The sequence below is a fragment of the Bufo gargarizans genome, chromosome 3 (genome assembly GCF_014858855.1).
Source record: "Bufo gargarizans isolate SCDJY-AF-19 chromosome 3, ASM1485885v1, whole genome shotgun sequence".
Lineage (NCBI taxonomy): Eukaryota > Metazoa > Chordata > Amphibia > Anura > Bufonidae > Bufo > Bufo gargarizans.
This window is the reverse complement of record NC_058082.1, coordinates 265,764,091-265,789,691: the sequence shown is the minus strand read 5'-3', so window position 1 is coordinate 265,789,691 and position 25,601 is coordinate 265,764,091. Positions and strand designations below refer to the sequence as shown.

At 42.3% G+C, this 25,601-nt stretch overlaps 1 protein-coding gene across 1 annotated transcript in view; it reads right to left on the bottom strand.

Moving 5' to 3' along the window:
• The window catches only part of LOC122931527 (autism susceptibility gene 2 protein homolog), a 749,041-nt gene that overhangs the window by 470,535 nt on the left and 252,905 nt on the right, over positions 1-25,601 (bottom strand). The gene's annotated exons all lie outside the window — the stretch shown is intronic.

The window sequence follows — 25,601 nt, the reverse complement described above, 5'->3', positions numbered from 1 at the left end:
AGGCATTCCCATGGTGACGGGGAGGAGTATGCGAACAACTGTACAGATAATACCAAAATTCTAAATAACGAATATATTCACTATATTACTATGTATTCTTTATTTAGAATATTGGTAATTTTATTTTCCATATGAAAACATGATTCCCCCCTGCTTAAGTTGCTTGTGGGCCAATGGTTTATTGACCCACAAGCAAGAAGCAGGGAGAAATCATATTTTCAGATGAAAAAAAAAAAAGAATATTCGATTTCGCGAATATATAGAACTATATTCTAAATATTCACGAAATCTCGAAGTTACGATATTCGAGAAAAAAATTTGCAATTAGAATATTCACGCTCAATACTAGTCCTTAATAAGAAAGATAACTCCTAAAAGCACCCCCAAGGCCACTCAGCTAACCAGGAGAGTTTTCTAAGAGCTGTATTATACATCTGTCTGTCTGTGATTCACCAGAAACAAATATGACATTTTTGGGGAAATTCTGAATAGATTTGCTTATCTATAGTCTAGTACAGTAATTCTCAACCTGCGACCCTCCAGCTGTTGCAAAACTACAACTCCCACAATGCCCTGCTGTAGGCTAATAGCTGTAGGCTGTTCAGGCATGCTGGGAGTTGTAGTTTTGCAACAGCTGGACGGCCGCAGGTTGAGCATGCCTGGACTAGTACATACTTTTGTAGAATAATTAGTGGCAGAATACAGCTAAACCAAATTTAAAAAAATATATATAATTCTATAAGTATACCTTTTGTTTGAATTGAAGAAGCTTTGTGTTTCTATTTTTTTTCTGTAGCAGAAATGTTTCTACATTGTAGGAAATCAAGGGGATAAAAACTTGGGGGCACATTTATTAAGACTAGTGTTTTAGACGCCGGTCTTAATAAGCTGGCCTCTACATAACTTCTGCGCACCCATTGACAATTCTAAATTTAAGACAGCTTCCTTGATGTCTTACAGTTAGACAATTTAGCGCCACTATAATAGCTCAGAGTGAAAGTGAGAGACAAAGGGGATCATGTTATAAAATCAGCATTTAAATATTGGTCTTAATAACCCCTATTTATGTCAGTGGAACCGCAGAAGTTATGGAGAGGTGCAGGCACCAGTCTAAATGTTAGCTAGCTTCCTAGCTGGCTTACATTTAGACCATTTTCTACTCCTAAAACAAAGTGTAGAAAATAATGAATGAGACGGGCCTGTTGGCCTGCTACCTTCCCTGCCAAAGCCATGTCCACTTTTTTAGACCTGGCATGAGGGGGGAAGAAGACTGCACCATGGCATGTGAGAGAATCTACGCCAGATATACAAAAGTGGCATATATCTGGTCATAAATGACCCACTTGGTGCCTACTATGAAGCTTTCTTAGGTCCTACGTATTTACTGTGTGTGCGTAGCTTGTGAATGCGTTGAGTGGCCATCTAGTGTCTTTCAGCCGCCAAAAGTGGTGTAGGGTGCTCTGCTTGCCACTGCCATAGGGACTGGGTTGCCGTGATAGTGTGCTGCAATGCTACATCCAGATGACTGTACTCATGAGACTTATCAGTAGTCATGAGGGGTAGTCTGGTACATCACTAGTGTATAAAGACTGTTGCTTTTATAATTACATTCTTAAATACACCAGGTGAAGCCAGTCATAGGCTGCAGTGGTCACCTAGAATGTTTTACCACCTCATTGCTGCATTGCCAGAAACACAAAGGGATAAAGTTATCAAAACTGGTATAAAGGAAAGCGGGCTTAGTTTCCCATAGCAACCAATCAGATTCCACCTTTCATTTTTCACAGCTCCTTTGTAAAATGAAAGGTTGAATCTGATTAGTTGCTATGGGCAACTTAGTTCTACACCAGTTTGATAATTCTATCCCTCTATTTTTATTTTATAACACTCTTCACCACAATTGTATGGGGTATTTTAAAGGAATATCAGTATCGGTCCCTGATAGGCAAAATTCTCAATTTTAATATAAAACAAAAAACAATCTATAAAACATTTAAAAAATAAAGAGAATTGAGGACTTTTAGTAGGAAAAATAACACTGACCTATAACTTTAAAATAATGCAAGGTTAAAGGTGGACTGAGGTGGACAGAAATATAAAGTACGGTAGCATTATAACAATGGATGCAGCGCACAGTAAATGTTCTGTTATTGACCCACAGAATATAGGTCAGCAAGCAGTACAGAGCAGTATGCTGTATGATAAGGTCGTAACTTGTAAGTGTTTGAACGATATGCCTCTAGGGGAGTTGTGATCCAGGCCCTTCAAAACCTGAACATAATAAAGAACCATAGATATGGGCTATTACTATAATGATGATAGAAAAAATAATAATAGCTGTATAATATTGCATTCATATGCCATTATAATTCCAAATATATCTATTGTAGATGATCAATGTATAGAAAAAATTTGTTCACACCGGGTGTCTGCTGTGTATAGGGTTCCCACCCCAGTCGTAATATAGTAAAAATCACAGCAGTAAAGGAGATTCCTTAAATTGCGTTTTTTTTTTCTAATAGTGAAATGCGACAATAACGTGTTAACGTGTTTTTGGCTATAATAGCCTTCATCAGACACTATGAAAAGAAATGCAATAGTGTCATATACATGTACAAGGTATTGACATAAACATATAACATATATACCATACCATGGACGACAGTTAACATCAACAAAACTTAAAACATAAAGAAAATGGCAAGCAGATAATCCAGTGAGACGATATAATATAATATACAGAGCTGTGATTTTGCAGCTACATAGTGTCACACTAGTAAACATAATCAGATATGGATATATTGCAGACTTGGATCCCAGGTGGATGGGATGGTCCTTGAGATGTATAGTCAAGGAAATAGTCATAGGATACCAGGTATAAGACATACATAAATTACTACAGTTCCAGTGTAGTGGGGGTTAAATCCTTATTATTTAGCAGACAGATAAATCAGGTAGATATAGGAAATTGGTTATCATAATACTTATGTTATATACATGAGAGAGCCTCACCCCCAATCAGGAGGACCTACCAGTGCCGCTTGATGGTGGAGTATTAGGATGGAAAGACACACATACAGGTAAGGTGCTGTCAGCACCAGTGGTTCCGTGTGTGTCCATAGCAGTATTCCACACTGCTTTAAAAGATGCCGGGAAGCGCGACTATACATCTCAAGGACCATCCCATCCACCTGGGATCCAAGTCTGCAATATATCCATATCTGATATGTTTACTAGTGTGACACTATGTAGCTGCAAAATCACAGCTCTGTATATTATATTATATCGTCTCACTGGATTATCTGCTTGCCATTTTCTTTATGTTTTAAGTTTTGTTGATGTTAACTGTCGTCCATGGTATGGTATATATGTTATATGTTTATGTCAATACCTTGTACATGCATACGTCACTATTGCTTTTCTTTTAATAGTGTCTGATGAAGGCTATTATAGCCGAAAATGCGTTAACACGTTATTGTCGCATTTCACTACCACAAAATAAATCACAATTTAAGGAATCTCCTTTACTGCTGTGATTTTGACTATATTGTAGATGACCAACACATAAAACTGGTTTAAATGTGATCACTATCATTACTGTAAACCTATCAGCTCTACTTGTGAGGAGCGAGCATATGCATGCAATAAAAACATTGTTAGGTTTTGTATGCACTTTACATTTTCTTCTCTTGTAGTACTCTATGCTGTTTCCCAAGAAGCCAAAATTCTAGTCCATCTTCTCCTGCATTCAATGGTGGGCCAACATGCTCAGTAGCTTCCCTGCTCCCTTCCTCCTCTCCTTGTCGTTATAAGGATCTCATAGTGAATCGGTCTAAACTAGAGATGAGAAAAGTTTTAAAAAATTTGATTTGGCTGCTTCGCCAAACTGCGACAAGAAATTTGATCTGTTACAAATTGCTGTATGGAACGGGCACAATAAAGAGGAATGGCAATTGTGCTGCCCCCCAGTGATTTAACCCCACAGATGCCACATTTAACGCTCATCACGGCCTCTGGGAATCACATTTAGCCTATCAGGTGGTTAATTAGGGGTTAAAACAAAAAATGCATACTCACCTCATCCATTTAATCATTATTAATTGAAGAAAACCCACCAATTCTCTCATGCAGTGACGTGAATTCACCACCACCGCATTTTCTTCAATCAAGATGGCCACGGCGGCCTGTTATCAAATGGATGAGGTGAGTATGTTTTGTTTTAGTTTTTTCACTGCCTTTTCACAAAAAATTGATGCGTTACTACTAGTGTTGGGCGAGCACCAAAGTGCTCGGGTACTCGAGTAGAACACCTCGGGATGCTCGGGTGCTCTACCAAGCAACCAAGCACAATGGAAGTCAATGGTCAGAAATTGATGGAAACACCACTGAAATGGTTCGACAACAGCATGGGGAGGATGTCTGGATGCATCTAGGACTTGCTGCTGGGAACAATGTTGTCCGAGTAGTATGCCACTTTTACAGACTGACAATAATACGCACCAAATCAAAGATAAAATCGATTTTAGAGGAAAAATTGTCAGGAAACATTCTTTCCTTTATATTTACTTGTATATAAAGTGCAAGTGCTGCCAAAAATTACAAGGAAGAGGCGATCCAATACAACATGTATATCACATAAAGGAGGGCCTCATTCACATTGTGGTACAATTGTTCAGGTAGTGGGACTCCTACACTCATAAAGCCTATGCACTAAGTGAAAGGGTTGCCAAAAATTACCAATTACAAGGAACCGGCACTCCAATACACCCTTTATTACATATAAAGGAGGGCATCATACACACCCTTGAAAAATGATGATTGATGGCCTGCTGGTGACACTCTAAAACATTAGGGGTGAGGGCCTGCTGCTGAGCTGACCCTCTAAAACATTTTGTGGGCGTGGGCCTGCTGCCAAGCTGACCATCCAAAACATTATGGGTGAGGCTTTGCTGCTAAGCTGACCATCTAAAAAATGTTGTGGGCAAGGGCCTGCTGCCAAGCTGACCATCTAAAAAATTTTGAGGGTAAGGGCCTGCTGCCGAGCTGACCATCTAAAGCATTTTGTGGGCGAGGGCCTGCTGCCGAACTGACCATCTAAAAATATTTGTGGGCAAGCGCCTGCTGCCAAGCTGACCATCTAAAAATTTAAGGGTTTGGGTCTGCTGCTGAGCTGATCCTCTAAAACATTATGGCTGAGGGCCTGCTGGTGACCCTCTAAAACATTATGGGTGAGGGCCTGCTGCTGAGCTGACCCTCTAAAACATTATGAGCGAGGGTAGTCTAATAAACATGTTGATATGATGGAGGAGGAGGACGAGGACGAGAAAAGGGAGATTGAACTATATACCTTTTAAGTGGTGGAAGTGGTGCATGAGAATACAGTGTATTCAATACACAATAAAAGCCACATTTAGAGTGTCTTTATGTTCAGCTGCTTTCCTCTGGTGGAGTAGAGAAGTCAGGGGCAATCCAGGCCCTGTCATTTTTATAAGAGTCAACCGGTCAGCATTTTCAGTTGACAGGCGGATGCGCTTATCAGTTATTATGCCCCCCCCCAGCAGCACTAAATATACACTCTGGAAAAATGCTGGCGGCGGGGAAGGCAGCACCTCCAAGGCGTAGAGCGCCAGTTCGTGCCACGTGTCTAGCTTGGACATCCAATAGTTGTAAGGCACACAGGGATCACTGAGGACGCTGATATGGTCTGCTATGTACTAGTGTTGATCACAAATATTCGAATTGCAAATTTTTATCGCAGATATCGGCACTTCAAGAAATCGCAAATGTTTTGAATATAGTGAAATATATTCGTAATTTCGAATATTTGAGTTTTTTTTTTAATCAGTACACATGATCCCTCCCTGCTTCTAGCTTGTGGGCCAATGAGAAGGCTGCAGTATCTTTGACTTTAGAAGTAGTGTTGATTGCCTATTTTTGTAATGCAAATTTTCGTAATGCAAATTACTATTGCAATTTTTTTATTTGCCGATTTCCGCAATCAAGAAAAAACTGGAGATAAAGAATTCTCAAATTTGCAAATATTCGCCCAAATATTCGCCAAATATCGCAAATTCAAATATTGGCCCTGCCGCTCGTCACTACTAAAAACATGATTCCTCCCTGTTTCTTGCTTGTTGGCCAATGAGTTATTGGCCCACAAGCAACTTAAGCAGGGAGGAATCATGACTTTAGATGGGAAAAATGACAAATATTTAAAAAAAACTAATATAAAACACTATATCCAATATATTCGTTTTTTCGAATATTCGTAATATTCTAAAACAAGAATATATAGCAATATGTTGAATATTCGAAAAAAAAAAGAATATAGAGCAATTTAGCTAATATAGTGATAATCTTTGTCTAATAGTTATAATCATCTGAATTTCAGATTGGAAAAAAATTACAACTATGAAAAAAAAAGATTATAGCACTATATTAGCTAAATTGCTCTACATATTTTTTTTTCAAATATTCACTATATTGCTATATATTTTCTTGTTTCAGAATATTATGAATATTCTAAAAAACTAATATATAGCACTATATTGAATATATTAGTTTTTTTCGAATATTCGTCTTTTTTTTCCCATCTTAAGTCATAATTCCTCCCTGCTTAAATTACTTAAGCAGGGAGGAATCATAACTTCAGATGGAAAAAAAAGATGAATATTTGAAAAACAAATATATAGCACTAAATTCTATAGTGCTATATATTAGTTTTTGACCCACACCTGTATTGATCGTGTTATATTTGCATATTATAGAATATAACAAATATTCACATTCATGAATATTTTACGAATACCCTTCGAATATTCTACAAAATATTTGCAAAATATTACGAATTCGAATATGACCCCTGCCACTCATCACTACTACGTACTCCTTCACCATCTTCCTTCCAAAATGTTTCCCCTCCTTGTGACACTAGGCCGCGAATCAGATTGAGGGTGCTGGCAGGGTGTCATAAAACTGTCCCAGGCCTTGGAGAGTGTTACTCTGCCTCTGTTGGAACTGCTGTGTGTTCCCCATGTCTCCCCTCCCTAGTTGACCAATAAACTATGTACTCTGTAGCCAGTGTTGTCAGCTGGAAATTTTTGGAGCAATTTTTCCACAAGGACCTTCTGGTATTGCACCATTTTGCTCATCCTCTCCACCACAGGAAAGAGAGATGATAATGGTTATCTCTAAAACTGGAGAAAAATACAACTACTAGAGGAAAAGAGAGAGTGAGTAAGATGTGTAAGCCAGTTACTGAATGCCTTTAGAAAATTGCCCTGTTTAGCTTAGTGGTCTTGGTGTGCTGTTTTTCATCAGTGAGACCCTAGTATGCATGAAAAGTATTGTGTCCAGCCAACGTTGCACTATTTTTCTGTGAAACATATATTCAAATTAGCATATCCTACATCTGCTGGTACCAGATAGGCTTTGTGTTCTTTTCCTTTTGGAAGGAAAGATCATTTTTCCACTTTTGAGTTTCTAGGAAAGATAATCAAATTAGCTTTCCTTCCAAAAAGAAAAGAACACCAAGCCTGTCTGATGCCAGCAGATGTAAGGTATGTTAATTTACATATATGTTCCCCAGAAATGTAGAGCAGAGTTGACTGGACTATAATACTACTCATGGATACTAGGTGTTCTCTCTGATTAGAAAAAGCACACTTAAGGCCACTCTGCCAACCATGGCAATTGTCTCTTGAGACACTCAGTACTCTTGTCCTTTTGGAAGGTGAAATGGCTTGCACTTTTCACTCACCTGAAACAAATCAGTAGAATTTATTTACTCAGCTCGAAATTAATATACATATGTTCGCAATTCATGCATACTGTATGCATCCATACCTATACATGCATATATGGTATATATTACATACATGTAAAGTAAACACACATACAAGCACATACATTAAGTGCAAAATATGCTTATACATGCCCAAATAGTTAGCATGCATACAGAATACATGTAAACTACATACAGATTCATACAATGCATACACACACATACAGTACACGTGTAGATAAAGTAGTATACATACAGTTAACAGAACCATAGCTATATGAAAAGTCAGGTGGTGCCACCACTGGAAGAGATTTGCTGCTGATCTTAATGTGGCTATAATGCTCCACATAAGAGGAGTAACATGAACATAATCCCTTTTTAAATTTACTTGACCTCTTAGAGGAAATTATTTGATGGTTACTTAGCCCCTGCAGTGCTTTATTATACACGGTTGTGATTATCTGAGTAAGCCTATTAAATTGCAGGATTTCAAACCCAGATCTTACATAAATCCTGCTACAAAAGAGGATCACAGATAAAGGTGAGAGCACAATAAGCCCTTACCTACAAAAATCAAAGGAGAATGTTTGTTTTGTGAATAAGACATCCATAAAACATATAACAACCATTACATTTACATATAAATGAACCTACCGCAATGGATATTAGGGCAGAATTACTAACTACTAAGACTACTTTCACACTCACGTTTGGTGCGGATTCGTTATGGATCTGTACAGACTGATCCATTCAGATAATACAAACGTCTGCATCCTGTCATACACACAGGGGGCGGAGTAGTGACAACTACACCCTCACCCCTGTCCCTGCCTACTTGCTTTGCGAGTCCTAGCGACAAGGGACAACTGGTCGACAAACCCTTAGCTAGGATAGTGCAGGGAAGACAGACAACACATAAACAGAAAGGTCAAACAAGCCGCGTCAAAACCAAGAGAGCAGATAAGGTACCAGAGGAGCAAGCAGAGAATCGTCAGGACAAGCCGAAGTCAAAACCAGGAGAGCCCTGAACGAATCTCACAAACGGAAAGCCAAAACGCCAGTGTGAAAGTAGCCTAAGAGTAAGACAGAGTTAGATAGTCTTAAACTGCATTTGATATATCACAGTGGCTGATGCTGGAAGATAATTATGACAAATATTTTGACTTTCTACTCGAACTTTACATGACTTTTACATCAATTATTTTTACAATTTTTTGGCACACGTTTCCATTTAGGCCCCTTTCACATAAAACCATACCTCTTTTGTGCTAAGCCATTACCCCTTGTCAGACAAGGCATAAAAAGTTCCTTAAAATGACTAAAACATTTGATATATGCAGTGCAAAGAACATTCACCTGTTTTTTGGCACAAACTGTAGCTCATTTCAATAGTTTATCTGGCCCATAGTTTTTAATGAGTTCTAACTACAGAAACTGACTACTTAGATAAAGAGAAAGCAGTGCAAACAGCTCAGTGGTTAGCACTGGTGTCTTGCAGCCCTGGGCTCCTAGGTTTGAATTCGACCAAGTACAGCATGTGCATGGAGTTTGTATGTTCTCCCTGTGTTTGTGTGGGTTTCCTCCAGGTAGTCCTCCCACACTTCAAAGACATTCTGATAGGGAATCTAGATTGTGAGCCCCATTGGGCACAGCATGATGCTAATGTCTGTAAAGCCTTGTGGAATATAGCACCGCTATATAAGTGCGTAAAAAATAAATAAATAATGTGTATAAGTACTAAAGAATGCTTTGTCTTGTTCAGGCAAGATCATCAGACTTTATGTGTTGTAGTCCTGAATAAAATAGCTACAGCACTATGAACAATTCAGAGCCACCCCATCTCTATTTAAGGAATTTCAAACAGAGAAAAAATTTAAAACATCTCAGTAATTCCTTTCTTCCAGCTTCACAATATTAATTGGCTATTCCATCCCAACTTAGTAAATAACCTCAATTATCCTATTGTTGTATGCCCTGTTATCTAGTAGCTAATCTACAGGCAATAAAGTGGGAGCTGCTTGAAGGGTACAAGGAGTGAGGGCCCTTTCAAATGAGCTGTTAAAACTGCAGTAATAAAGAAGAAGGACATTTATTCTTTATTGAATTATTGTCCACTCTTTGTCAATCATAAGATTTGTATGCGGATAAATGATATATACAACCACTATGGGTGGGCCTTATATATGGAGGAGGGAGTGAGTACATTGCACATGCTAGCACTACAGGGTGCATTATCATACAGGCAGCATTACCAGGGGGCATTTTAATACAAGAGGCACTATGGGGGAGGTGAGAACATTATACCTAGTGTACTAAAGGGAGCATTATACTATAGGGGCACTATGGGGGAGCATTATAATAGAGGCCAGACCACTACAGGAGGCATTATAATACAGGTGCAATAATGATCTAGGAGGCAATACAGGGGGGTCATTATAACACAGAGGGTATTATAACATATGGGTGCTACGGGGGGGGGGGGCATTTATTTACTGACACTACAGGGGGCATCATAAAGGGAGTACTATGGGGGGTCATTATAACCACAGGGGCATAAGCAAATGGGCTTTATAAATACTGGGGCTACTAAAGGCAGCATTATAACTACTGGGGGCACTATAGGGGGCTTTATTACTACTGTAAGCTCTATAGATTGATCCTATTACTGCTGGACGCTCATGCTGGGGGCACTATTCGGGGGTGCCTTATGTTTTCTAAGGGCCATATGGAGAGCATTACTACTAATGAGGTTGCTATTGGCGGTACTATAGGGCACACTATTACTATTGAAGCCAGACTGGAAGCACTATTACTATGGGGGGACTATCTGTGTGGCACTTTTATTTCTGCAGGATAGTATTCGGGTACATTGGGGAGCACAGCAGGCACAGTATTGGTGGTAGCAGCAGGAAGACAATATTGGGGCTTCGGAAGGAGGGATGATGGAAAAGTGAAGATCTCTGTATGTCATCTCTGCAGAAACAAGATGTGGCTCAAAGAAGTCTGATCTCCAAAAGGATACAATGAAGAAAGAGAACGTCTACATCAGAGGAGACATCACTGGGTGTAAGAGGTATGGTATATAGTGCTTTGTTACTCTGTATGTGTGATAGCACTAAATGCACTAAATGTAATGTCCATCTACATATGTCTTTAAAAGTAGGGTTGAGGGGTTGGATTGAGAACTTTGCACATGGGAACTCTATTTTAATTTTCACCAAAGGCAGAATAAAGGCTCAAATCAGCCCTGGCTCCATCTACTACACAAGAACAAAGCAGTATAGTTGGCGATGGTAGTGAAGAAGAGTTGGTTGGCAGAGGTACAGGGTGAGCAAACCCAGCCAATCAGATTATGATGTCTTATCTGGAAGATAGTCCATCAATATCATAATCTTGGACAACCCCTTTAAGGGCCTTTTACACAGACAAATAATTGCCCTAATAATTGCCCTAAATAATTGCCAAATATTGTATAAAATTGTTCACAAATAATTAATTCCTGATAATTGGCTTATGTAAAAGACCCTTAAAGGTGCTGCCTAACTATGTAATGTGTATTGGGGTATCCTGGCTCTCATCCAACAACATATATCAATGGAAGGTAGCATCATGTTGGATCTCAAAATCAATGATCCTCACTCTTAGAGATAATAATCTGCCAAAGGTATAAAGGTCAAGCAATGTGTATGGGGAAGTCAAGAGGAACAGCTCTTAACACAAGACTTCAGGATTTGACTACTCACAAGGTTTGTTAGTAGTCTGCTGCCATAGAGACACACAGGTCTACAAAGGAGCTGTGAATATCAATCAGTTACTATTAGTAAATGTTAATAGTAATGTAGTGTTACAAAATTGTTACACTTTTATATTAGATGCATTTGCATTCTAGGAATTATTGTAAAAAGCACAGCCCTTTTTTTTAACTTTCCAAATAATCTGTTATCCTGGCTTAAGTAAAAAAATATTGTCATCTTATGCTTTTAAACTGCATTGAATTGGCCTGTCTGTTGTTACATGACATCTGTAAAATCGTTGTGGGAAAACAAACTGGATGTATAGCTATGGTAAGTAAGAGAACCACACGTCAGATTTATCTCTATCACGTTTGCTACATTATTTATTGTGCCTGACAGACCATGGCGATAATTTCTTTAAATAAAATAACAGAGCCTGGCTGAAAACGCCAATATAAATCTTAAGAAGTGCAGCATCAATTAACCTGGTGACATAAGGGAAATAAGATTCTTGTGAAAGCACTTATTGATGGCTTTGGGTTGAGTATATCTCAGTTGCCTCCTTGTACCCATAATGCATTTCCAATAGAAACATAATGAAGCGATTTTTGATTATACACCAGACGCTCTACATAGTAAAACTCTTATGGCAAATAAATTAAACACTTAGAACATTAAACACTTAGAACATTACATTATTACAAATCTAATTATGAACATTCCAATAAAAGATTTCTTACAGAAATTGTAGCAGGAGTTGAAATTTGTGGATCACTAAACTTAAAGGGCTTGTCCTACAAAAATATTCCACAGTTTTCAAACCAGCACTTCTGAATACGACCTGAATACGTTTGTAATTGCATATAATTCAAAAATTAGCATAGCTACCAAGTTATTTAATAAAATGCATCTGTATAGCACCACCTGCTGTTTGTTTTCTTATTTCTTTGTCCTGATCAATGAGATGGCCGCACATGCTCAGTTTCATCCTTTAACTGCCTCCTGAGTTTTGATAGGGAGAGCATGGACCCACACCAATAGCTATAGCAGAAAATACACTCTCTTGAACTGTCAGCTTGATATAAATCTAGCAGAGACATGTAGACTTATTCACGCCTAGCCCTCAAGTCTCACAGCAGAGCAATCACCACTGTATTCAGCACATGCGCAGTACTATATGCAAAGCCGGACAAGTAGGAGTAGCTTTTTCCAGTAATTAGCACTGATGACTTGGTTACTCATGTTAATGGTGGCAAAAGACTACTTGAGCTTCGACTTGCTTCTCTTTATTAGATAAAAGAAACACCTTTGTCTGGGTGTATTAGCCAGGCTTAATATAATCTCAATGTGACATACAGATTAAATAACAGTAATTATGAGAATGCAGGGTCACAGATGTCATTAGGTCCACGCAGTCTATTATGTGGAACATTGATGCATGTAAACTAAAAACTGATTTAAAAAAATAATACTTAGATGCAAACTAGGCTAGCATCAAATAAAATGTAACATATATTATTACATTTATTTATTATATTACTATTATATTATGTGATAAAATAAAAAATAAAAATGCAAATACAATACTTAAACCATTAGTTAGAATGTAGGACTAAGGCAACTTTCACACTTGCGGTGTTGTTTTCCTGTACTGAGATCCGGCAGAGGATCTCAATACCGGAAAAAAAAAACATTTCTGTTTAGTCCTTATGCATTCTGAATGGAAAGAGATTCATCAGGATAGTATCTAACACAAGTTCCTCATCTTTTTAGCGAATAGTGAAAATTTATGTTTATTGTTCATAGTGAGGTGTACAACGGATAAAATATCATTTTTACTATTTGTTAAAAAGATCAAACTCTTGTATTAGACACTTTTTTAAGGGTTATACAAATAGCAGGAATACAATCTTGCTATGAAGTACCTAGAAACTCATGAAAGACCTGAAAATCAGAACCAGTGTTAGTTTGTGTTAGTCTTACTGTTGTTTTAAGAATTGGACCTGATGATTTAATAATCTCTGTGACCTGGTGTGATGGTGGGAAATGGTGTGTTGTTTATGATTTTGTCACTGTTTATCATTTTACAGATTTTAGGGGTGTTGTCTTGTTGCTCTACCATTCTGTGTATTCCCAGAATTGTCCAGTCTTAATTACATTACAGGAAGGTCTGATAACTGAATCTGTTCAGTGACCATCGGCAGCCTGGCTGTTCTCATGCCTCTTGATGAACCCCTGCTGACATTTCCTGCCTGTCCATTAATGACCCTCTGCTCTCCAAATGCTGGAGATTACCCCCTGTGTTTCCTTGATCACAGAGGCACCATTTCCAGGTCTGTGGGGCCTGAAAACCATCCCACTGCTGCCACCAGTTAAAAAATGGCAGCCATATCTGTATGTCAGAGACTTTACTATTGTGACAGACCACAATCCCCTCACATGGCTGAATCACGTATCAGAGGACAATAGATGATTGCTAAGGTGGAGCTTGTCCTTACAAGAAGCCAACACCAGAACGCTGATGGACTGTGCTCTCGACAAGAAGAATCATAGACTCCCCCAGGCCGACCTACACCTACTGCTGTACAAGGAACTGTTGAGCAAGGTGGACTAAAGTAAGGTGGCCAGAGGTCTGTGTAGACCTCATGGCATGCTCACTTATCAAAAGGGGGGAGAGGTTGTGATGGTGGGATATGTTGTGTAGTTTATCATTTTGTCACTGTTCAGAATTTTACTGATTTTAAGGGTATTGTCTTGTTGCTCTACCATTCTGTGTATTCCCAGAATTGTCTAGTCTTAATTACATTACAGGAAGGTCTGATAACTAAATCAGCTCAGTGACTATCGGCAGCCTGGCTGTCCTCATGCCTCTTGATGAACCCCTGCTGACATTTCCTGACTGTCCATTTATGACTCTCTGCTCTCCAAATGCTGGAGATCACCCTCTGTGGTTCCTTGATCACAGAGGCACCATTTACAGGTCTGGGGGGCTTAAAAACCATCCACCCTGTCTGCCTACCCCGGGGATATAAGGACAGCATCTGAGGAGGACAAGAGGCCAGCAAGATAGATGTCCTTTGTGGGATGCTGATGCTAAGGACAGCACCCCCAATTTACAGTGTTCAAAGCAGACCGGGTCGACTGAATACTTCAGCTAGGAATAGGACTCCGGTTCTATTTTGGTTTTTGGAACTGGGGCCATGATTAAGAGGGACGGCCGGGGGCATCCATATTGCGCCGCTAGAAGTTACACAAGAAGGAACCTTGATTACCCTGGATAATACTGCCTCTACAGAGAAGAAGCATCTGGAGTCGCACTGCCATATCAATCTCCAAGCTGGAGGAGTGTGACCCTCATCTCCTGGGGTATTTATCCTGCTATTGGTCTGTAGCCGTGTTCCTGGACTATTTTACCCTTTGTGTGGTGGAGTGTTTTTATGGACCTTTTGGTTTGCATATAATAAAGGTCCTTGGACTGTTCACTCATTTCTCGCTCTGTTGATTTTGGGATACCAGAAAAGGACCCAGTGACACCTGGCACAATCACAATTCCTGTGATTTAATCTGTATCTGTAATTCTGTAATTTTGCCACGCCTTTTTAAAAGTTCCCAAAAGCACAAGACAAATTCCTGCATATAAAGGGGTTATCTCATAAAGATACCAAATACCATCCATATGTCATATTAGCGCATGTGGACATCATAGAAGACGTCTACTGACGAGGCCCTTCTATGAGCCAGAATAGAGAAAGGCTCAGATCTGGTGGAACCAAAGCATCCAAATTACATGGATGGCTATTCACTTGAATGCCTAGCAGGTCAGCCGAGGATAGAGAAGATATCATATGGTACTTTCTAAGATATTCTCTTTTCAGAAATGAATTATCTTTGCCTAAAAACCTTAAGGTTCAACTGAGAAATTATAAAAAAAATAATCTATATATAAACAAACTATTATTAGTAGTCACAGTTTTGCAAGTTCTGGAGAAATATGTTTAGCATTATCATAAAATCATTGATGTTAATTAAATAGTCTCCCCCCATAAAAGTGTTCAGTGCTAGAAGTTCCTGGTAGGTTAAAAGAAGATCAAATGTGAGACAACAGTTCATTTTACTTTTTACATATCTTAGAAAAACATCACTGGGAGCAAAGTCTTGACCGCAGCATTTGAGAGGTTAAATGACCAGAATTGGGGTCAAGCTATCTTATGCAGCTAGCACCCATCGCTTGATGCATTCCTTATGTACTTGATGTACTTTAGACATACAATTACTTCCAAGGGCCTGAAGGGGGTTAAAGGAAAACTAAACATAGGAAATGCAAAAAAAACAAAAAAACAAAAAAACTAAGATAAATGCAGCAATTCCTCCTTTCTCTATTCATTTGATCCAGTTTCATGTCATATAAAATTTACATAACTCTTCTGTATATGTCCCAGGAGATTAAAGGATTCTCCGGGCTGCAGATATTGATAACATATCCCCCAGATAGGTCAACAATATCAGTTCACAAAACATTGCACCCCCATCTATCAGCTGTTTCAGGCTGCTGCGGTCACTGATGGTAAATGGATGGAAGCAGAAGGCTCTGCACATCATGTAGTACACTTGAATGAGAGCTGTAGCACTCCAGCATTGCTACTACACAGAGAATGGCATTGTCTTGGTCTAGCTCAATAACATGTTAGTTTCTGGTGTGCAGTAGCCCGAAACAGCTGATCGCAAGGCTGACGGATATTATCCCCTCACTGATCTGATATGGATGACCTATCCTGAAGATATGAAAGTGAAGCATTCAAAGCAGAATTTGGTCCGAAGTTAAGGAAAACTTCGATTTGCAACAAATCCATATTTCCTCACACTTCATGGTAACGAATCCGTTTTTACTAAAATGGCAGCTGCACGTGTTACAAAGTAGAAGTAAGAAGTCTGGGAATGTGAGATCACCCATAATGCAGTGCAGACAGCCAATCCGCAGAGAGCCATCCCCTGTGATGTCACAGCCCTATAAAACCCTCATCCCCTGTGGTCTGTGCCATTGTCCTGTGAGCTGAGCATAGGAAGAGATGTGGAAGTGCTCATGCATTAGGGACAATGTTGCTCAAAATGATTAATAGAAGAATATTGGAGAGGAAGAGTACAGGGAGAGTGCAGGGTGTCAGTTTTAATTATTCATTTACTTATTCCTACATCAGCCGTAAATGTAATTAAATACCAATAAGATGGACGCCTTTATTGTTCCAATGCCAGTAAGCCAACAAATACCATCAAGTCTGCATCTCCTAGGGGGGCCAGGTCCTAATGATGACCATCCTCATCTTTTGCTGGCTTTATTTCCTAGAAAAGCCAATAAGATGCAGAGAAAAGAGGAGCTTGATGTTCCCGATGACTTATTCCCACTAATATTAGATGATGTGGAAAAGGAGAAAAATAAGATGGCAGAAGAAGGACTTCCACCTGTTGGGTAGGAGAGCACTGGCGTTGGAGAAGTGGGTATGCCAGAGCGTATTAATATTCAGTGTTTACTGTCAAATAACCTGCAGGAGATTGCAGGCAAGAACATCAATAATAGGCATATTGTTCCCCCACCTAACCAGCCAAACCCCATATCAGAAACAGCCCGTGTTTAAAATTGCCGCACAGCCATTAACAATTAAGAAGGACTACAGTGTGGTCTTCATTATTATATAAAAAGCAGCTGCAGGCTAATTGGCCATGTTGTTCTTTACCACAGCAGGGCTACAACCTGCCTGCTGCGTGGCTGCTTAATGTGGCTGTACTCTAAGGCAGAGTGACCCGAGACATGCCTGATTCATAGAGATTTGTGACAAATTAATTTTTAACTAATTGAAGTTCTTGGCTAACTTCGGCGAAGTTGGCAAATCAAATTTTTCTAATTTTCAATCATCTCTATTATTAATGTCTGTAGCTTGAAGAATCCCTTTAACTATAACCCTATCAAGTTTCCCAATTCATGGGTTATGAGATCCTTCTAATAAAAAAAGACTTGCCACAAGTGGACAATCCTTTTTAAGTAAAAAAATAAAAATAACAGTTCCTAAAAATTTCGAAATTTTAAAGTGTATTAATACAAAATCTTGGATCTCTCCAGGATTTGTATTGACCTAAGAAAAGTAGCTATATTCATCTGTTTAATCCCCCCTAGCCTCCAGTGCTGCTGCTCCGGTTCTCCGCTGAGCTTTAAATGACTACAGTGGTTATTGCTATAGCCACATAAACAAAGCCCAGAGGAGAGAATGGGAGCAGCGCACCATAGGGCGATATGTTTTTGTGTTTTTATTTCCTACTAAGCATTGTTTGTTCAAGCTTTCGCTTTGGTTTTGGTAGGTTTGGGCTGCAAGCGCCAGTTGTTATTACTCAAAATGAGATTTCTGGAAAAAGCATTCAGGAAAGAGAAAAACATGTATACAACTGATTTTTCTTGGCAGCTCCAGTCTCAATGGGATAGTAGTATGATATTATTTACATCCCAGATGTACGTGTGGAGACAGAGCTTGCTGACATTTTCTTGGCGTGCCACCTTGCTCAGAGGCCCAGTTATAACTCTAAGTTGTAAGCAGAGCTAAGTCATGGAGGGCTATGATTTATGTAGCAGAGCAGTCTTCAGCAAACCTCGCTTAGCACAATGTCATATTTCAGTAATCACATGCAGCTTTGATTGCCAGTTCTTGAAGAAAATGCTAGTCTTTTTCTCTGTCCAGTGTTCCTACATGAATAGTACTAGAGTTGCCAAATTCCCTTTCACCAGCAAAGCTGATAATATAGAAGCCAGGTGACAACTGTATGTGCAGAAATTCATAAATTGACAACAAGGGATTGGATATCTGGATCAGGTGCCCTGTATAATTTGATTAATTTTCTAGTGTTATCATAAAAGGCGTATTTAATAAGATTTATGTCCTATTGATTTAACTTGCACCTAATTCATGTCCTTAAAGGCTATGCACACCTTAGGGGGCACATTTTTATAGTGGCATTATACAGTATTTTGAGCTAAAAATTATTTTTCCAATTGGTTGTTATTAAAAATATTGAGTCATTTTGTCAAAAACGGTTAACAGTTTTTTTCTGCCATTTTGATATCATAGGTAAACACAGTCTTAGGGTCCATTCACACGTCCAAAATTCTGTTCCGCATTTTGCAGAACGGAATTGCGGACCCATTCATTTATATGGGACCGCACAATGTGCTGCCCGGATCCAGAATTGCGGATCCGCACTTCCGGGTCTGCAATTCGGTTCCCCCAAAAAATAGAACATGTCCTATTCTTGTCCGCAATTGCGGACAAGATTAGGCATTTTCTATTAAGTGCCAGCGATGTGCGGTCTGCAAAATGTGGAAAGCACATTGCCGATGTCAGTGTTTTGCGGATCCATGGATCCGCAAAACACGCAGACATGTGAATGGACCCTTAAAAACATTATCCAGGAACTGTAACTCTCTTTCATGGGTTGTGTATAGTATTGCATATCAGCCATATTCACTTGACTGAGGATGAGCTGCAATAACAGACAGAGCTCTTAGGAAAGAGTGGTGTTTTTCAGGAAGTAACCAAAGCAGATTACCTTTTTAACCTGGTCATTAGTGTTAGGTGTGAATATTCGAATCACACAAATATCCGTGAAGATTTAGAATACAGTGCTATATATTTGTATTCTCAAATATTCTAGATTTTTTTTTCATCAGTAACCTCCCTTCTTGCTTGTGGGTCAATGAGAATGCTGCAATGTCTTTGTCTGAGCTTAGCAATATCCCTAGCGACCAATAGGAAAGTTGCCTACCCCTTTACTATATAAGAACCTCCCCAGCAGCCATTTTCTGCAGTTTTATGGAGTTCTGAGAGCGAGAGGAGTATCATTGCTGTGCTCTGTGCTTTATTGTTTAATTACATTACATAGTTAGATAGTTAGTTAGCTTATATATATATGTAATACAGATAGTTAGTGGGAGACAGTGTAGGTTAGATCCTGATATAGTGTAGCTGTTGCAGTGCATGGTGTTAGATAGTGTGATAGTTTCTGCTGTCCATACAGACATGCTACAGACATAGTTGTCATGGAACCATGAACCAGACGTACAACAAGAGATAAGTGGAAATAAGAAGGCTTTATTGAAAATCAAGCTGTAAGCAAAAGTCCAAACGGATGGCTAAACCGAAGCAGGGTCTTGCGTAGACAGAGGTCAGGAACCAGAAGGGTAGTCAGACGAAGCCTGGATCAGGAACCAGCAGGGTAGTCAGACGAAGCCAGGATCAGGAACCAACGGGGTAGTCAGACGAGGCCAGGATCAGGAACCAGAAGCAGCAGCAGTCTTAGAAGCATGTGAACACAGGAGGACCAAGCAAGGAACTGAAGCCACAGACCTCCTAATTATATGAGCTAGGCATCCAGCTCCTCCCAGTGGGAAGGAGAAGCCGCAGGGTGGGAGGCTACAAGAAACCCAGAAACCAAGATGGCCGCCAGCACATGTCAAACGAAGGAGAACAGTAAGAAGGTAAGACCATGACAGTACCTCCCCCTCAAGGGCCCCTCCTCCGCGGAGTAAGGAACGGTTTCTGAGGGAAGCGTGCGTGGAAGGCTCGGAGCAAAGCAGGAGCATGGACATCTGCGGAGGGAACCCAGGAACGCTCCTCTGGACCATAACCACGCCAATGGACCAAAAACTGCAACCGACCGCGGACCAGGCGTGAGTCCAGGATATTGCTCACCTCATATTCCTCACGATTGCCCACTTGGACCAGACGGGGCCGAGGAACCGAGGAAGTGAAACGATTACACACCAATGGCTTCAACAGGGAGACATGAAACACGTTGGAGATCCGCATGCCAGGAGGAAGCGCAAGGGCATAGGCTACCGGGTTTACCCTGCGAAGCACTCGGAAGGGACCAACAAAGCGAGGCGCCAGCTTGGGAGTGGGCACTCGAAGGTTGAGGTTGCGGGTGGACAACCATACACGGTCTCCGACCTGGTAGGAAGGAGCGGGCGCTCGTCTGCGATCAGCCTGGAGTCTCTGGCGCTGGTCAGAGACCTCAAGGGACCTCTGGATCTGTACCCAAGAAGCACGTAGGACGGAAAGGTGATCCTCCACAGCCGGAATATCCTGGGGAGAGAATACCTCCGGTAACACGGCAGGTTGGAACCCATAATTGGCCATGAAGGGAGACGTCCCAGAGGAAGAGTTCACCGCCGTGTTCCTGGCAAACTCAGCCCAAGGCAGGAGGTCAACCCAATTGTCTTGGTGATCGGAGACATAGCAACGAAGGAATTGCTCCAAGGCCTGATTGGATCGTTCTGCGGCCCCATTGGACTGAGGGTGGTAGGCCGAGGAGAAAGAGAGATGAATCCCCAACTGGGAGCAAAAGGCGCGCCAGAACCTGGACACAAACTGACTCCCCCGATCCGACACAATCTCCTTGGGCAAACCGTGCAACCGGAAGACCTCCCTGGCGAAAATCGTGGCCAACTCTTGTGCAGAGGGTAACTTCTTGAGAGGAACACAGTGGCACATTTTGGAAAACCGATCCACAATCATGAGAATGACCGTATGGCCTCGGGATGCAGGGAGGTCCACAATGAAATCCATCCCCAGGTGTGACCATGGGCGCTCCCCGGTGGCTATGGGTTGCAAAAGGCCCAACGGAAGGTGCCGAGGGGACTTACTCTGGGCACAAACGGAGCATGCCGCTACATATGCGGCGATGTCGGAACGTAGAGAAGGCCACCAGAACAGACGTGAAACAGCCCAGGACAGCTGATTCTTTCCAGGATGCCCCGCGGCCTTGGAGTTATGGTAGGTTCGCAACAACCGAGTGCGCAACTCCTCAGGCACAAAACACCTGCCGTTGGGTCTCCCAGAGGGAGCACCAGATTGAGCCGCCAAAATCTGCTCACCCAGGGGAGAGGTCAGGCTGGTGCGAATGGCGGCCAGGATCTGATTCGGAGGTATGACCGAAGTCGGAATCGACTCCTCCCCGGACAGCTCGGAGTACTGCCGTGATAAGGCATCCGCTCTGATGTTCTTGGAACCGGGTAGGTAGGAGACCACGTAATTAAAACGTGACAAGAACAGAGCCCATCTGGCCTGACGTGGTGTCAATCTCTTGGCCTCAGAAAGGTAGGTCAGACTCTTGTGGTCCGTCAGGATGAGAACCGGAACCACCGAACCCTCGAGCAAGTGCCTCCATTCTTTAAGGGCCTGCACGATGGCCAATAACTCCCTGTCACCAATCTGATAGTTGCACTCCGCGGAAGACAGTTTCCGGGAGTAAAACCCACAAGGAAGCAGAGGACCCTCTGGTGTTCTACGCTGAGACAGAAGGGCGCCTACTCCCGTCTCAGACGCGTCCACCTCGAGGACAAAGGGCAACCCAGGGTTGGGATGCGACAGAATCGGAGCCGACACAAAGGCGGACTTTAGAGCCTCAAAAGCTCGGATGGCTTCGAGCGGCCAGACCTGGAAATTACTGCCCTTCCTGGTCAGATCCGTGAGAGGCTTGGCTAGCATAGAAAAGTCCCTGATGAACTTGCGATAATAATTGGCGAAGCCCAAAAAGCGCTGCAGGGCACGGAGACCACTGGGCTGTGGCCACTGTAAGACAGCCGAAACCTTCTCAGGATCCATGGAGAACCCCTCAGCGGAAATGATGTAACCTAAGAAGGTTACCTGGGATAGGTGAAATTCGCATTTCTCAAGCTTACCGAACAGCCTGTTCTCTCGTAACCGTTGCAACACTCGTCTGACATCCATAATGTGGGCCTCCATGGATTCAGAATATACCAAGATGTCATCCAAATAGACCACCACACACTGCTGCAACAGGTCACGGAAAACGTCGTTGATGAATTCCTGGAAGACTGCGGGCGCATTGCACAACCCAAAGGGCATAACCAAGGATTCATAATGACCGGTCCTGGTGTTAAACGCGGTCTTCCACTCATCGCCCGCCTTGATCCTTACCAGGTTATATGCCGCCCTCAGGTCGAGTTTGGTAAAGACCGTGGCCCCTTTGAGGCGATCGAACAGCTCGGAAATCAAGGGTATCGGGTAAGCGTTCTTGATCGTGATGCGATTGAGACCCCTGTAATCGATGCAAGGCCTCAACTCACCGCCCTTCTTTTTCACAAAGAAAAATCCAGCCCCTGCCGGGGACGAGGATTTGCGAATGTGTCCGCGTGAAAGCGCCTCCCTCACGTACTCCTCCATGGCCTCATTCTCCGCTACCGACAGTGGATAGACTTTGCCACGAGGAGGAACGGCACCAGATTGTAACTCTATGGCACAATCGTATGGGCGGTGCGGAGGTAGGGCAACCGCGCGCACCTTATCGAATACATCCCGGTACTCTTCGTATTCAGGAGGCAACAGAGAGTCCGAGGAAGTACACAGCAACCTGACAGGCCCATGGATGCAACTAGCCCCACACTGCGGTGACCACGAGAGGATCTCGGCCGATCTCCAATCGAAAGTCGGATTATGCTTCTGGAGCCAGGGGTACCCCAAGACCACCGAGTAGTGTGGAGACGAAATCACCTGGAGACAGACCGACTCTCTGTGAACGGCACCAATGGCTATCCCCACTGGAAGGGTCTCATGAGTCACGTGTGGCGGCAGAAGGGGTCTGCCGTCTATCGCCTCAAGAGCCAGTGGGGAACCTCGAGGCTGCAGAGGAATGGAATTGGCGGCAGCGAACACACTATCAATGAACAAACCACCAGCACCAGAGTCCACCAACGCCTGGGTCGTCACCGAGCCCCCGACCCAGGAGAGGACAACAGTGATCAGTGGTTTGTCAACACGGGAAACCGGGGACGAGGAGACTCCACCCAAGATCTGCCCCCGACAGGATCTCAGGTGCGAGCGTTTCCCGGACGGTTCGGACATGCCAACCGAAAATGCCCACCGAGACCACAGTACATGCATCGGCCCTCGCGTCTCCGGAGTACCCTCTCCCCCTCGGACAGGCGAGCAAACCCAGCTGCATGGGTTCACCCCCAGACAAGTCATCCCCAGGAGGCGTGGGAGGAGAGGGAGGCACGGGTGGGACAGCAAACGTAGGCGCCAATCTGTTAGAAGACCTCCGCAGGCTCTCCTTAAAGGAAGGTCTCTCCCTGAGTCTGGTGTCAATCAAAATCAGGAAAGAAATAAGAGACTCGAGCTCCACTGGTAGGTCCTTAGCTGCAACCTCATCCTTCAAGGCATCCGAGAGACCATGAGAGAAAGCAGCGACCAGAGCCTCATTATTCCAGCCCACCTCTGCTGCCAGGGTACGAAACTCAATGGCGTATTCAGCTACGGATCGTGAACCCTGTCTGATGGACATAAGGCGCTTCGCAGCAGAGGCAGCACGAGCCGGCACATCGAATACCTTCCGAAGAGAAGCAACAAAACCGGAAAACTCGGCAACCACCGGATTGTTGTTCTCCCATAAAGGGCTGGCCCAGGCCAAGGCCTTGTCCGAGAGCAGCGAGATCAAGAAGCCCACCTTTGATCTCTCAGTAGGAAAGGCATGTGGCAGCAACTCGAAATAAATGCCCACCTGGTTAAGGAAACCTCGGCACTGAGTTGGCTCTCCCCCAAAGCGCTGTGGAAGGGGGGCAGAACCGGTCATACCCCGAGACACCGCAGGCGCAGCAACAGGTGTCGGGGTAGACTCTGGCGCAACAACCGGAGCGGCAGTAGGAGTGGGCCCAGGAGCGACAACCGACCCATCGGCAACGGAAGCGAAATGAGCCGTGCGTTCAAGCAGGGTTTGCAACGCCACAGCGAACCGACCCAACAGGTGATCCTGCTGATCAAGTCTGGCAACCAGCGTAGGTAGCGAGGATGGCCCTGTACCGTCAAAATTCATGGCTTGGTCCTAATGTCATGGAACCATGAACCAGACGTACAACAAGAGATAAGTGGAAATAAGAAGGCTTTATTGAAAATCAAGCTGTAAGCAAAAGTCCAAACGGATGGCTAAACCGAAGCAGGGTCTTGCGTAGACAGAGGTCAGGAACCAGAAGGGTAGTCAGACGAAGCCTGGATCAGGAACCAGCAGGGTAGTCAGACGAAGCCAGGATCAGGAACCAACGGGGTAGTCAGACGAGGCCAGGATCAGGAACCAGAAGCAGCAGCAGTCTTAGAAGCATGTGAACACAGGAGGACCAAGCAAGGAACTGAAGCCACAGACCTCCTAATTATATGAGCTAGGCATCCAGCTCCTCCCAGTGGGAAGGAGAAGCCGCAGGGTGGGAGGCTACAAGAAACCCAGAAACCAAGATGGCCGCCAGCACATGTCAAACGAAGGAGAACAGTAAGAAGGTAAGACCATGACAATAGTGCTGTGATGTCACAAGTTCACAACAATACTTAGTGCACCAATCAGTAATATGTAGTCAGACCTGCTAAATTGTGAAGTTGCACGTATTGCGCAAAAATATGTGCATCATTAATTGCCGATTTGCGCAATCGCGAATATATTGGAGCGCTCTATCTGCATATAAAGCTATTGTAATGTTCTGCCGTGCCAACCATTTTCTCCAGTCTCAGGAAACTTCTAGCAGCTTGAAAAACGTAGCAACAGTGACCCACTCCTGTATTACACGCACATTACTCGAATATTACATTGCCGATTTTCGTAATCAAAAAATAATTGTGAATTCTCAAATTCACAAATTTATGATAAATATTTGCCCACATATTTGCAAAATATGGCAAATTCGAATATTGCACCTGCCGCTCATCACTACTGGTCATGTCTTCCTACAATCTCAGATTTTTTATTTTCACAGTCCAACTCTAAAGTTTTGCATGATACCACATCAGTTTAACGTTATGTATAACATGGTGAAATATAGGTTGATACATTTTTATTCCTATTTATCAAAATGTATATATGTTCTATTCCAAAATCCATGATTTTCAACTTGTTCTCCTTTCCATTAATCATCACAGATGCTGACTCTTCTGACACCACTGTCAGCTAAGAGACTATTATGCTCAGTCAAAATAATCATTGCTACTATGATGACCTTTAAGCATCATGCACACAACCTCATTTAGCATCTTTGTCCAACCCAA